This window comes from Ursus arctos, unplaced genomic scaffold, assembly GCF_023065955.2.
Source record: "Ursus arctos isolate Adak ecotype North America unplaced genomic scaffold, UrsArc2.0 scaffold_2, whole genome shotgun sequence".
Lineage (NCBI taxonomy): Eukaryota > Metazoa > Chordata > Mammalia > Carnivora > Ursidae > Ursus > Ursus arctos.
Genome location: NW_026622874.1, coordinates 77729388 through 77743878, shown reverse-complemented (window position 1 = coordinate 77743878; position 14491 = coordinate 77729388). Strand labels below are relative to the sequence as shown.

General features: G+C 48.7%; 1 protein-coding gene across 4 annotated transcripts in view; it reads left to right on the top strand.

Moving 5' to 3' along the window:
• Positions 1–4117: 4117 nt before the first annotated feature.
• MYH11 (myosin heavy chain 11) overlaps positions 4118–14491 on the top strand; it is a 113599-nt gene continuing 103225 nt past the window's right edge. For 3 of the 4 annotated variants that reach the window (XM_026520263.4, XM_026520265.4, XM_048224812.2), the window contains exon 1: positions 4121–4228. The gene's annotated coding sequence lies outside the window, so the exon portion shown is untranslated. Of the gene's footprint in view, positions 4229–14491 lie in introns of all 4 variants that reach the window. The other variant, XM_026520264.4, reaches the window with a different exon arrangement.

The window sequence follows — 14491 nt, the reverse complement described above, 5'->3', positions numbered from 1 at the left end:
CACACAGTATTTTCACTGCCCTCAAAACCCTCTGTTCTGTCCGTTCATCCCTCCAGCCCCCCAACCCCTGGCAACCACAGATCTTTTAACTCTTAGTTTTGCCTTTCCCAGGATGTCGTATAGTTGGAATCCTACAGGATGTGGACTTTTCAGACTGGCTTCTTTCACTTGGTAATAATACACGGCAGATTCCTCCACGTCTTTTCATGGCTTGAGAGCCCGTTTGTTTTTAGCACCAAAGAATATTCCATCACCTCGGTGTACCACAGATTGTCCATTCATGTGCTGAAGGGCCGCTTGGTTGCTCCCAAGGTTTGGCAATTACGGATAAAGCTGCTTTCAACATCTCAAGTGCAGGCTTTAGCATGGACGTCAGCTTTTCACTCATTTGAGTAAATCCTAAGGAGTACGATTTGCTGGTTCATATGTTAAGAATATGTTTCGTTTTGTAAGACACTGTAAAACTACTTTTGAGAATTTTAGTACCCTTCCTGATGGAGGGTGGAGAATCTGGAGTTACCAAGACAGCAGAATCGGAAATTGATGAGGGAAAGAGCATCGCAGGTCAATCTGCCATGCGGTCTTGTCCTGGAGAAGTGTGGTGCCATCATGAGAGAAACAGAAGTGCCTTTGTGCAAGAGATGGAGCCGAGCCGGGCTCGTGGCCAAGAATGATGTCCCTTCATTCACAAGGAGGCACAGTGCTGTGCAAATCTTGGGCTGGAGGACTTGAGCGCTGCTACACTTTTAAATAATTAGATTGTGAAGCACACACAAGAGTAAACCATGCTTGGACCCGATCTTTGATATTATTAAAAACTGGAGGGAATCACATTTTGGGGCTTTCTGAAGCCAACAGCAAACACAAAGCTATTTGGTAAAGAGGGAAAGACTCCAAGAGAGAAATTTCCCCTCTGCCATCTTGTTTCATGAGTTCATGGAAACTCCCATTACACAGCACCTCACAAAGAAGACAAGCCAAGGAAATTTACTGGACAGCTCTCGAAGTAACACTTTTTTAAAGTATTTTTCCCCCTTGATCTTAAAGTAACTGGCATTCGAAAAAAAACAGGCATTTGACTTCATTATTGTAACAATGCGCTTTTGAAGATTCAAACATCTGAGCTTCTGCACTGGACAGATAGTTAATGAATGACTGTTATGTACACATACTGTCCCCGAGCACTTGTAGAATGTACTGGAAAGGTATGAAATACTTTACATAAGGCCTTCACATGCATCATCATATTAAACCCAGTAAGGTAGTTGAGGCAAAGATTCTGTCCATCTGTGCTCCTCCTTGGGAAGACACAGTCTCAGTTCACTGACTGTCCTGTGGCTTCTGGTCTGATGCCTTGCAGATCATGTGTAAACCTCCCATCTACTTAACACGGACTCGATCAGACGTGTGGAGTTGGAATTCCTGCTCCAGCACTAACTAGCTATGCTACCTTGGCTTGTTACTTAATTCACCAACCTGGTTTGTCAACAGCAAAATGGGAAAAAAAATTTTTTAAGTACCTACTTCCTGGGGTTGTTATAAAGAAGAGGAGAGAGAATGCAGTACAATTCACTGTTTGTTTAAAAAATAAACTCCCCATTTGTTAATAATTGCTTATAAGGATTCCTGTTAAAATTTACCAGCAAGTTCTTTAACGAGTCAAATGCAGCTCCTTTGAAGTACCAGTGTTAAGGCCTCCAGTAAAGATGCCAGCTCTCACTTTGAAGCCAGCACGTTTGATTCTAACAGCCTGCTCTGGGTTCTTTCCAGGACTGGAAGATGGTGGTCAACTTCACTCTTCCCCTTCCATCACCCTCCGCTCGGCACCCTGTCCGTACCAGCCAACGCAGGGACAATTTCCACTCCTTTTACAGTGTAGACAGTAAAAGGCACGTGGAGAAGCAGCTTATCCATCATTTTCTGAAGATCTTTCCCCTAGCTGTGCAGTCAGCTGAACTCTGGTGGATCTTGACTCTGATTTAGGTCACTTGCATGCTTTCAGGGGTGAGAAAGCAGGAGAGCTTGACATTGGAAGCATGAGGAAATGACAAGAGGGTCTGAGATGCTAAGCCCTGCAGCGGGGACCCTGTAGGATGGACAGGCTCCCAGGCCTGTAACCCCTACTTGGTTTCAAGTTTGTTGAGAATAATAACAACTACCAGGAAGCAGCACAATATGTTCATTTTACATGGATCATCTCAAGGACTGTTTACAAACAGGTAGGGAAATTGAGTCACGGAGGCTTTAAGTGGTACTGGCCACTAACCTCAGAGACCTGTTTAGCTCCTAAGCCAGTTCACCCCGGAAAGGCATTTCCCTTTAAAATCTCTCTGGAAGTGAATCCTGGCAACGGTGGGCTCCAGTCCCAGCGAGAGCCTGGGCAAATCTCTGCACACCTCTAAGACCTCAGTTTTCTCACCTGCAAAAGGGGTATTAATACAGCCCCCCCCCCCATCTGATTTGGTTACCAGGGGAGGAGTTGTAGACCGAGGGCACAGAGCTTGGCAGGGGTCTTTCCACCGCCTCTGACCCTCTCCCCAAACCCTCTGGCCGCCGGGAGTAGCTGGAGCCCGCGTGGGCCTGGGGGCTGTCCCCGCGCGGCGCTGTCGCAGCCACGGGAGGCAGGGCCCCCTCCCCCGCGCCCGCCGCGCCGGGACGCCGCTCGGCACCATATTTAGTCAGGGGGAGCGGGCAGCCCCGGGCTGGTATGCGGCGCTGGGAATTCCTGCAGGAAGGAGCCCGCGCCTGCCCTTTTTGGGTTGTCGCCCGCCCTGCGCCCCCCGTCGCGCCCCAGGAGGGAGGACCGGCCCGGGAAGCTGGAGCCCGTGCGGGGCGGGGAGCGGGGCGGGGAGCGGGGCGCGCGGGTCCCTGTCCTGGCGCGGGGCCAGCCCACCGCCTTGGCTTCCTTTTATGGCCTGTGTGCGTGCGAGCGACAGAGACCGGGGAGAAGACGGAGAGCCAGGGAGAGAGCCAGCCAGAGAGATCTGGAGCCAGAGACACGGGGCCAGAGACAGAGGGAGACATCCGGGAGAGACACAGAGACAGAGACAGAGGGAGACTTATGACAAAGTGAGAGAGAGAGAGACAGTGATGGGCACAGTGACATACAGAGTGACCGCAAGACAAAAGCATGATGGAGACACACTGTGTCAGATGTACGAAGAGAGAGAGAGACAAACGCAGGGGGAGGAGGGGAGAGAGAGGTCCTGAGTTTTAAGTGAAGTTTTAAGCAGCTTCTTCATTTGCTAGAATTTCTCAGGGGAGGAAAGGTCGGGAATTGCAAGGGCGCCCATTTTCTCTTTGAATCCTGACACCATCTTGCAAATTACATAAACGTACCCTCCCCAACACACGCACCCATTTTTCAGCTGCGGACACTGAGGCTCAGAGCAAGGAAATGACTTGCCTGAGGTCAAGTAGTCAGCGAATGGCACATCCAGGCCTGAAGTGACAGCAGCGGGTTTTTTTCCCCCTTCTTTTGCTGTGGATGGAGGTGGGGATGGCAAATTGGGAAAAATAAAAAGTCCCCCTTTCCGAACAATTCCCAGCAGTCGGGGCGGGGGGGGGGGGGGGCTCCTGCCTCGCACTTTGCAAAGTTCAAAAAATCCCCTTTCTCTACACTTCATGCAGTACGGCTGGCCCTGTGTCCAGTCAGTGGAAGGGGAATAAAATGGGGAGTGGGGCGGGGAGGTGACAATTCAGACCCCCCCCCCCACACACACAGACACACATCCTCCGTGGGGAAGAAGCGGTTAAAATCCGTGCAGCGCGCTGACCCGGCGAAGCCATTCTCAAGCATCCCCTCTAGACTCTGGCCGCTCGATCCCTTTCTCTGGGAATCAGAGTTTCGGTGACTGTCCCAGAGCGGGGAAGAGGGGTGAGACACCTGCCCCCAAGGCTTCTGCGGGGAGCTCTGCAGCCCCCTGCGCTCCCGCCCGGCGCGCGCCCCGCTCCCCACGCGGCCGCAGGTGCGCCCTAGGGCCGGCACAGACGCCGCGCTTCCCGGGCCCTGCAGGGGGCGCTGCAGAGGGAGCGGCATGGGACCCTCCCCCTCTATCCCCCCCTCCCCCCGGGCCGCCTCCCCTTTCCCACCCGCGGGCAGCTCCGGGTCTATAAAGAGAGGCGTTCCGGGCGAACCGGGAGATTTGGACTCCCCTGCCTGGGAGGTGTGCCAGATCTGAGCTCTCTACCCAGTTTCTTCTCTGCTGTCCCCCCAGTTGGGAGATCTGTAAGTAGGGTGGTCCTGGGGTGGGGGTGGGGCAATTGGGTAGGGGGTTTGAAGGTCCCATGGGGCATCCTACAGGGGCTGGGGTGTTTTGGTTCTCATCCTCTCAAGGACTATGGTGAGGAGGTGGGGGATTCACAGTTTTCTTTTTTCTGCCCTGTCAGCCTAAGTTTTCCGCAAACCAGCATCTGGGATCCCAAGGTTGCCAATGAAAAATACCCCCAAGGTGGTACTTACTAAAGACAAATGCCCGAACCCACCTCCAGTTACACTTGAATCTCCAGAAAAAAACTGTGCTTAAAAAAAAAAAAAAAAAAAGGAGAAGTCCCATACTATTCTTATAAGGCAAAATCTGGGAGATGTGATCCCTTAAAATCTCAGAGGACCAACTTCCCTTAGGTTCTTTTAGGCACAGATAAAGTGCAACTGAACTTCACTGAAAAAGTCATTTCCAGTCACAGGCAGGCAAAGTAACCCTCCAGGTGTATTTGGAAGCCTGGCTTAATTCTGTTGATAATGTGTTAAATCAATTGAAAACACATGGGCAGGTGCTCCGCAGAAAGAGTGTTTTTCATCAGTTTAGAGGATGTGCTTGTTGATATCTCTGGAGAGGTAGGTCTGGTTATGATCCTGTTAATTTCTACAGCCCAGTTTTCTTCCCGAGCTCCCCTCCTCACTGGCCCCCCAACTCCAAAGTAAAAAAAAAAAAAAATTATACAGGTTGACCCCAGGGGCTTCAAATACCCTGACAGACGCCCGAGCTCAATTTGCATCCATGACCTGCAGGTGGGTTAGGCAGGAAGGCGCTGGGATTGCCTGCGGAGCAGCCACTACAAGTGTTGCTCTCAACGCCCCACAAAGTGGGCAAAGTGAGAAAAAGCGTGGCTCCCTGCACAGGGAGCTGGTGGGGGTTTTGCTGCTTGAGAAAAGGCACCATTCAAAGCCACACTGATCAAGAAATCAGAGAAAATATTTCAAGACCCAAGACAGAGAGTGTGGAGTTACAGTATTAAGAACTGAGCGATGAAATTTCAAAGTGGCCAGGGTTTGGCAAAGGGAAAGCAGGCAGACCGTGAGTAAGCCGATGTGTGGAGTTGTGTTTTGTTTGGTCTTTCCTGATTGGTTTTGTTTTCTTGAAGACGCTGGACTGAAAGGCATGGGATGGCAGCGTGTAACAGAGGATGTTGAATCTCTGTGGAAGGAAGTCTTCCTTCCGAGCTTTTCCAGTGAGCTAGCCACCCCCGGTGGGATACGTATGTACCAGGCGCTGTAGCAGTGTTTGATGTAATTTATGCCCTTGAACTGCCACAACAACCTTTTAAAGGAGGCATCCTGATGCCTGTTTAGTAAAAAGGCAGCTGAGGCACAGAGAGGTTCAGTAACTTGCCCAGCGTCACACAGCTGCCAAGTGGTGGAACCCATTCCTGGGTCTGTCTGATGCCAAGGCTATAGCCGTGACCCCACCATCTTTTGTCTTTGCAAACTCTTTTTGGAGTTAGGTTTCCGGGGGCGACCAGATGCTTCTAGGAAGGCAAGTGTTTATCCCCTTCTCTTTGAAGAAAATAACAAACTGACCTTTTGTGAATTTAAAATAAAATGCATTGTTTATTCCCCCGGTGGTGGGGGTGGTGGGCCATCAGGGCTGCCATCCCGAGGGTCCAACCCACGAACTAGCCGGGCCTCCCGCTAGAAGCTTCTGGGGCTCGCCTGGTACACACCATGTTTTTTTATTTTCACATCTGAAATAGACGTGTTATTCCGTACAAGGTATTTGTTATGGGTTTGTTATCATTACTTTTCTGTCCGGGGGCCGAGATTGAGGCAAACATGCCCATGTATGGTAGCGTTTTCCACGAGGCCATCCCCAGCTCGCTCGCAAATTAGCGTTCTATTGCAGCTTTGTTGGTCGTGACTCTGGGGATTTCTTGGTCCTTGTTCTTCTCCTTCGGGAACAAGTGGGGGAGCCTGGAGGAGAAGGCCTTTGGAAGGGAAGGGGGATGACTTTTGCCTGCTCCTCTCTTATTTGGAGGTTTTATTTATTTAAAAGAAATTTTTTCTTTGACCACTCAGGTTTATTAAGCTACTGCTTTCCCAGGTGGGAATAGAAAACAGAGCCTTTGGTTCTGTAGAAAGGTAATTATCTCTGTGAGACCATATTGCCTCAGGGGTTAGGAACTCCAAGGCTTCGCAAAGACCATGAGGAGTCCTTTCCAGTCCGTTGATGAATTTCTCTAACATTGCACAGTCAAGTCCCTTCATTCAATATGAAGTTTCCCTGCTGTCCCCCTCTTCTACGTCCGCCTCTTGGCACAGTCTCCCCCTTCCCGGAGCTCTGGCACCCAGAAGGTTCGGCCAAACCAGCTCATTGGAATTGTGCCTATTCATCAAGTGCCAATGACCCGAGTCCCCTCCTCACCATTTGGCACTCATTACTGATTAAATCAGTTAGCCAAATGAGGACCTGTCAGCTTAAGGAAGGGAAGAGGAACGAGTCTGGAGGCTGTGACATCCAATGTCAAGGCCCTGGCAGATTCCGTTCTTGGTGAAGACGCTCTTCCAGGCTTGAAGAAGGGTGCCTTCCCGCTGTGTGTTCACGTGGCCTTTCTTGGAAGTTTTATTTTTAGAGGGGGGGAAGTGTCTCTTCTTTCTGCAGGACATTGGATCCAGGCAGGTGGATTTTCTGTTGTAGGCACAACCATGTAATTCTGAAATGGGCATCAGATTTTTTTCTGGAAAACCAAGTCCAGAGTTAAATCCCCTGGAATCCTAGAATGTCAGAAGCAAATTTAGAAATTGCCTGTGGTAGACTCGGCAAACCTCAGTTTTTCCATCTGAAAAATGGGGTGGAGAAGAGCTAATGAGCACTTTTGCCAGCCAGCATGCTAAAGCTCTTTCCTGGCATCCTTTTACCATCTTTACAACAACCCTTTGGAGTAGATATTACTACTGGCTCCTTTTTATTATTGTGCTCTAAATAATTTGCTCAAGATAGCTTGCCTGGCTGATGAGAAGGAACAGATTCTGCAGATCTAGCTCTAACTCTAGAGCCCAAGGGATTACCCTGTTGGGAGGCTTAAGTGGGTAATGCCAATGAAGCCCTTAACGCAGTGCCTGGCCCTGGTCAGCTTCAGTGGACAGTTACTTACAGTGAACCTGACCAGAGACCTTAAGGATTTTGCTTAATGTGGCAGAGCTGGTACTTGGCAAAACCAGAAAGCCTATCTATGGTGTGGCCTTTCTGCAAAGGAGAAACTTGTCCTTAATTTTCCTTTTGGATAATGTCTTCATAAACCCAATTCCTATTTGCTAGAATCGTCTTCTGCTTTCATATGACCACACCTCCTCCCCTGTGCCAGGAACATCACAGATTCCAGTGCTGTTGGCCCATTTGTGATTCATGTAGGATCGTGATGGCATTCTTTAAGAGCTCACCTATGAACGGAAACCTGTCTGGTTTTCATAGGGCTCTTTGGCTCCCTGGGGTCTCTGCCCTCCACCCCTGACCTGTCAAGAATTTAAGCATGGCCACACATTGGAGGAAAGGCTGAGTTTGGAGAAGGTCAAGCAGGAATTGGAAGGGCATTTTGTAAGGGTCAGACGATGGAGGAAGGAGCTAGTGGTGCCCGTTTTTCTTGCCATGGGGAGTCCCGTAACTTGGACTTGAATCAGTTATTCAGCAGCTTGGAAGGAACAGCCCTCATCAAAGTTCCCCAAGAAAGGGCCACAGGACTCGCCCCTTGCTCACTCATGCAGACTTGAACTTGCCACGTCACTAGACCCGTTCCTTCCTTACCCTGGAACAGCAAAGCGTGCAGCAGATGGTACAGAATCTCAAAAGAGGCCAACCTCTGAGACCCCTGGGGTCACGACCGCCATTCCCCAGTCTCCAGGTAGAATGCCCTTCTCCCTGATCCCCTGCCCCTCCCCATCCCTCCTCATCCCTGGAAATGATCACAGTTAGTGTATTCTCATGTATCTTTCCAAAACCTTTCTACGTTGAATTTCCTTTTTTTAGACAAATATTGGTATTCTGGAAATTAGGATTTTTTTCCCACTTAATCATAGATCTTCTGCATCTTTCTATATCAGCATGTTTTGGCATTTTAAAAAATCAGCTGCATAATACTCTATTATTTGAAAGTATAGCTTCTTACTGAAACATCCTGTTCCCCATCACTTACAATGAGTGCTTCAGGGACCATCCTTGTGTCTATTTTTGTCTAATTACATGAGTTTATCTGTCAGATAAATTCCCAGCAATGCAATGGCTAGGTCAAAGGGCATGCACATTTATTTTATTTTATTTTTTTGAGAGAGAGAGTGAGAGTCAGTGTGGTGGTGGAGGGGCAGAAGGAGAGAGCAGGGGAGGTGAGGAAGGAGAGGGAGAGAGAATCTTAAGTAGGCTCCATGCCCAGCACAGAGCCCAACACAGGGCTCGATCTCATGACCCTGAGATCATGACCTAAAGCCGAAATCAAGAGCTGGATGCTTCTTGACTGAGCCATCCAGGCGCCCCCGCATGCACATTTAAAATAGATAGATATTCAGAAATGTCTGTCACATTCAAGACTATACATTTATTGTAAGCGGTGTTATGCTAGATTTGTAAGCTACAAAGTACAATGGGGCTTTTAGGGTCAGAAATGACCACTTCTCTCTTTCCCAAAAGCGTTCTCGGTAGGAGCTACGATGTTTCTTGCCAACCCAGTTCTCTCGGTAGGGGAGAAAAATAATTTCGCTCTATGAACTAAAAACACTTCCTTCCGATGAAGCATGAGAGACTATGGACTCTGAGAAGCAAACTGAGGGCTTCAGAGAGGAGGGGGGTGAGGGAATGGGATAGGCTGGTGATGGGTAGTAAGGAGGGCACGTATTGCATGGTGCACTGGGTGTTATACGCAACTAATGAATCATCGAACTTTACATCAGACCAGGGATGTACTGTATGGTGACTAACATAATATAATAAAAAAAACATTAAAATTAAAAAAAAAAGTTAAAAGCAGATGTTGCTAAATGGTAAAACAAAAGACGTGAATAAACATTTGAGAGTTAGTTGTTTAAAAAATAAATAAATAGGGGCGCCTGGGTGGCTCAGTCGTTAAGCGTCTGCCTTCGGCTCAGGGCGTGATCCTGGTGTTCTGGGATCGAGCCCCACATCAGGCTCCTCCGCTGGGAGCCTGCTTCTTCCTCTCCCACTCGCCCTGCTCGTGTTCCCTCTCTCGCTGGCTGTCTCTGTCAAATAAATAAATAAATAAATTCTTAAAAAAAAAAAAAAAAGATTAAAAAAATAATAAATAAAAATAAAAACACTTCCTTCCGGAGTTACTTTAAACGCAGTATTTAAATGAGTTAGATGTCAAAAGCAACACTGAAGTGACAGACTCCCTGCCCACCTTTTCCCTGTTACGGAGAAGTGGGGCTTCCTCGGGACCCTTGGGAGGTGGGGGTTGTGACTGGTGGGGGGCATGGCGAGGGGGCCAGGCCATGCGTCAAGGAAGAGCTTTTCTGCTAAGAGTAGATTGGGTGTCGGGCAGATCTGGGTCTAAATCCTGGCTCCAACTTTTACCAGTGAAGGCCTTTAATGTAGTTGACTTTCCAGGAGCTCTATAATCTTAAAGGAATACTAAATGATGCTCTTCTTGCTGAACACTTAGGACACAGAAGAAGTTGGTGTATTTAATAAACAGCCCCACCCGGGGGCGCCTGGGTGGCTCAGTTGGTTAAACATTTGTGACTTCAGCTCAGGTCCTGACCCCAGGGTCCTGGGGTCAAGCCCTGCATCGGGCTCCCTGCTCAGTGGGGAACCTGCTTCGTCCTCTCCTGCTCCCTCTGCTTGTGCTCACTCACTCTCTGTCTCTCTCTGTCAAATAAATAAAATCCTAAAAAAAAAAAAAAAACTTTCTGAAAAAAAAAAAAAAAAATGAATGGCCTGACCCAATATCCGGTGAATAGAAGGGGTCCAGTAATGATGGTGGTTGTTATTAGTAACAGAGGTAGAGTCCATCAGCTTCGTGGGGACAGCTTGGGGCTGGGAGAACTGGTGCGTTGAGGGAGCCTGGTCCCTCTCCTTCTTCCCTCTGCACATCTGGCTCCCCCCACACCTGGGCCAGGCCTTGACCTTGTTTGTCTGATGTAGAGGTCCTTCCAGCAGGTAGGTTGTGTCCTAGATTGGGCTCGGAGGGCGTTCATTTTGTCTGTATGAAACAGGCAATGGTTTAACTTGAGGGGGGGCTCTCTTGTACCTAAATTCAGACTTCTGGGTCTGTTGACCATCTGGCAATGCAGGGCCCACATTCTCACCGGGTGACCCCACCTGGAGTGTAGGAGCTGTTGCCATCTCTAGGCAGAGTGAGAGGGCTCTGGCCAGCCCCCTCGAGCCTGGGTCACTCTACATTGCTCCTCTGACCCCAGGGACATTTGGGTTTGTGTCTCTGGCCTAAGCTCTTGCGCCGGAGGCTTGGCAATGCAATCTTCAGGGAAGCTATCGAGCAGGTGCGGTGATGTGCAAATCCTATTCTGTTTGGGTCCTGGGGTATTTTATTCATTTTTCATTAGTGCGGAAGCAGAAAGGGCAAGACCTTTTAGCCCTGCATTCCTCTGGGGGAAAATAAAGCTGATGTGAGAACACACGAGAGCAACTAAACAGTCTTAACTGGCCCAATTTCAACCCTTGGATACAGAACCACGGATATCATCAAATGTGAGCGCTAGGCGGCCCACCATCTCCCCCCCCACCCTGCCAAATGAAAAATGCCAGGCTCAGAGAGGCAGAGACACTTGCACAGAGTCACCCAGCAAATGAGTAGCAGAACTGGGACTTGTAACCCTTTGGTGTCGCAGAGGCTAGTGAATATCTTGCTGGTGCTCAGAGAATGAAACTGTGTGGGGTTGGCAAGGAAGTCGAGACTGTGTCCACGGCGGACACGCTTAGCTGCCGAATATTGCTGACGCTGACAACAAGAGTCCTTTGTTCTTCTCAAAACGTTTGAGAGCAGCCCTGATGAATGGACTGTACTGAGTACCCATCAGTCCTGTGTAATAATACTGCAGGGGCCTTTTCAGCTGCTGGAGCTGAGGCAGGACGTGGGAGGAGGGGGACGGTGGACGAGGAGGGCTCAGAGTGGGGGGGGGGTCTCCTTGAGGTTCAGCCCCCTGAGCATGTGTCTCTCATCTGATCTGATGTCTTCACTCCACCTGTGTGACCTTCTGCACTTGGCCTTCTAAGTTGGTGTGGACGAAGTGGCGACTGTCCTCAGCTTTCCTTGTCTTCCTAAGACAGCCCTTGCTTTTACTCTAAAGCAGTGGTTCTCACGGGGGACAGTTTCCAGCATCTGGCAATGTCCAGAGGCCTTTTGGTTGTCACAGCTGGCAGGAGGAGTGGCCTCTGGCATCTAATGGGTAGAGAACAAGGATGCTGTAGACAGCCTCCAATGCACGAGACAGCCCCCTCCCCCACCAAAGAATGATCAGCACCGATGTCCACAGTGCCAGCGTTGAAAACCCTGCTTGGCATGAAGGACCACGCAGGGAGCAGGAGACCAGGTTTTGCTTCTGTGGAGCACGCGGAAAATCCTCTCAGTGGGGTCGTGCTCCCTGATCACTCCTGGGATTTTGCCAGATACTTTTTATTCCTCCCTGTGTCTCCCCTAATGCCTGACCTGAGACTTTTTGCCTGGTTGCCAGCATCCCAAATTTTAAGGCTCAAGGCTCCAAGTGCAAGCTGGGGCATGTCCTTGGACCGGTCAAACTGACTTATCGGGAGCTTTCGACCCTGATCGGGAATGTTTCTCAGGCATGCCAATGTTTCCCACAGTCCTCAAGCGCTCTGCCTGATTCAGAGAAGTCAAAGCAGAAAAGATCACCTTGGAAATACACCTTTATTCAGGGTCCACCATAGCTAGCTGTGCCGCGATGGGCAAGTTACTTAACCTCTCTATGCCTGTTTCCTCACCGTAAGCCAGAGTTAATGGTGTACTTAGGTGTTTATGAGGGGATTAAATGAGATAATAGCTAAGATACCCAATAAAGATTGAGCAGCTATGACTACTAATATGAGTATTATTAATTTGCTAGGCTCACGGAGTTTTCTCAAGGGCAAATCAGTAGGATTTCATCAGTTTAGTGGGAAAAGAGGTCTGTGGCCAAATGTTTTGGGGGAGCCCTGGGTCCAAAGGTATAATATTGATTTTAGGATTCAGGACCTGCCAAGGTCTTCGATGTCCCGATACAAGCTGTGCCTCTCCATGACAGAGGTGGGGGGTGGGAGCTTGGGGGGAGTGGAAACGGTGGGGGGGGTAGCACTTTTCAAGTGGATTTAGCCGCAGAATCTTATTTTTTTTCTTTTTGAAGAGTATCTCAACTTCCCTGAATCCCGCCCAACCCCCACCCCTACTCTTTCGAGGGATCAGGGTTCCAAGGAGCACACTCTGGGAAACGCTATTCCAGGGTGAAGCCAGGCTCCTCTTTCCTTTGACCAAAGCAGATGTCACACTTCGTAACTGTAGGAGGCATCAAAGCCGTGAGAAGCAAGCCAGCCTCTCTCTCTCTCCTTTTTTGGTTAGACATAGACTCTTTGCCCTTGATCTTGTTTGTGTTTCTGAATCCTGGATCAGACAGGGTTCCTGGCGATGGGAATTCCTGTGTCCTTTTATTTTTCTGTTGTGTTTTTTTGTTTGTTTCTGCTGTTTTGCTGTTTTTCTGACTTTTAAGGCAGCTGACCGACATCGCGATCTGAAAGAGCCCACCTAGTTGTCACGCTGCTCAGAACAGAACAAAACACTTCCCCGGCCCTCTTGAGTATATTTGGCTACTATTTTAAACACTTCGCATTGCACACTAACATGAAGAGCACTTACCACTCCTGAGTTGTGCACTTGATTGGTTAAGGTGGTCAATTTTATGTCATATGTATTTTATCATGAGGATAAAAAGGAAAAGAAACCACAATTTTTCTTGGAAGTGTATACTTTGTTTCAGAAAAGTACACACACCGTGGGTATGTAGCTCAATGAATTGTCACAAAGTGAAAACGTCCCTGTCACAGGCACACAGATTAAGAAAGTCCTATTATTCCATGCAAGACGTCTGACGTCGATCACCATAGGATAGCTTTGCCTGGTTTTGAACCGCCTATAAACAGAATCCCATAGTCCCTTCTTTATGTGTCTCCCTTCTTTGTTCAAATGTGTGTGTGAGATTTTTTTTCTTACTGTGGTATGGAGCTGAAGTACCCTTCGTCTGATTGGGGTCCCGTTTTGAATGTGTATAATATGCCAGGCACTGTGTTGGGTACTTTCAAGGGTCAGTTCGTTTATTGCAAATTCTCCTTTGAGCTTCGGACAAGCCCAGCAGGCTCGTGTGGGAGGCAGAGCAGCACAGGCTCTGGAATCAGATGTGGGCTCAGAACCTGGCTCTGCTGTGTGACCTCAGGCAGATGGCTTCACCTCTCTGAGACTCTGTTTCCCTATCTGTAAGATGGAGCTGACTGTAACGCCCAACTCCTAAGGCTGTGCTGTTGTTACTTGATGGTCCTGCATGTGAGCCGTTCAGCCCAGCACCTGTACGGGGTCTGTGAGCGTTAACTATCACTGCGGGTATTCAGAAAACTTAGCCCCGGGGGTGACGTACAGGCCAAATAGGAGATGGTGTGATACCGACATTGCTTACACATAGACGAGAATTGTACAGATTTTATGTAGTAATATTTTTCCTTTTAAGGAAGAACCTCGAACGTGCAGAAGTCAACAGAACAACAGAGCCCATTTGCAGGCACCCCACCCCTAAACCCCAGGTTTTTCAGTTCAGCTACAACTAATTCCCATGGTCTCAGAAAGGAAGGGACTCTAAATGCTCTTTAAAAGTTTAGTCATTGAAAGTCATCTCTATACCAAACATGCAGCTCAAACTCACAACCCCAAGGGTCTCTTGCTCCTCCCACTGAGCCAGCCAGGCGCCCCAGGAAAGGACACTAAATAGATGAAATCATAGTACCATTATCGCTGCGAAAAAGTCAACAAATTCCCTAATATAAAGGATATCAAGTTGATGCTCAGATTTTCTTGATCATCTCCTATGTTTTTGGAGGGGTTGTTGGAATTTCGTTTTTTCTCACAATTGCCTTCAATTTTGCAAAGCTTTCCATGCAAGGGGTGGCTTTTTAAAAATGCAAAATGTGCCCTTATTTCTAATTTGGCCTCGTATGTGTGTGTTAGGGGGAGAAGGGGGTTCTTTCCCTCCCTCCCTCCATGTTTGTCTTATTGTCTC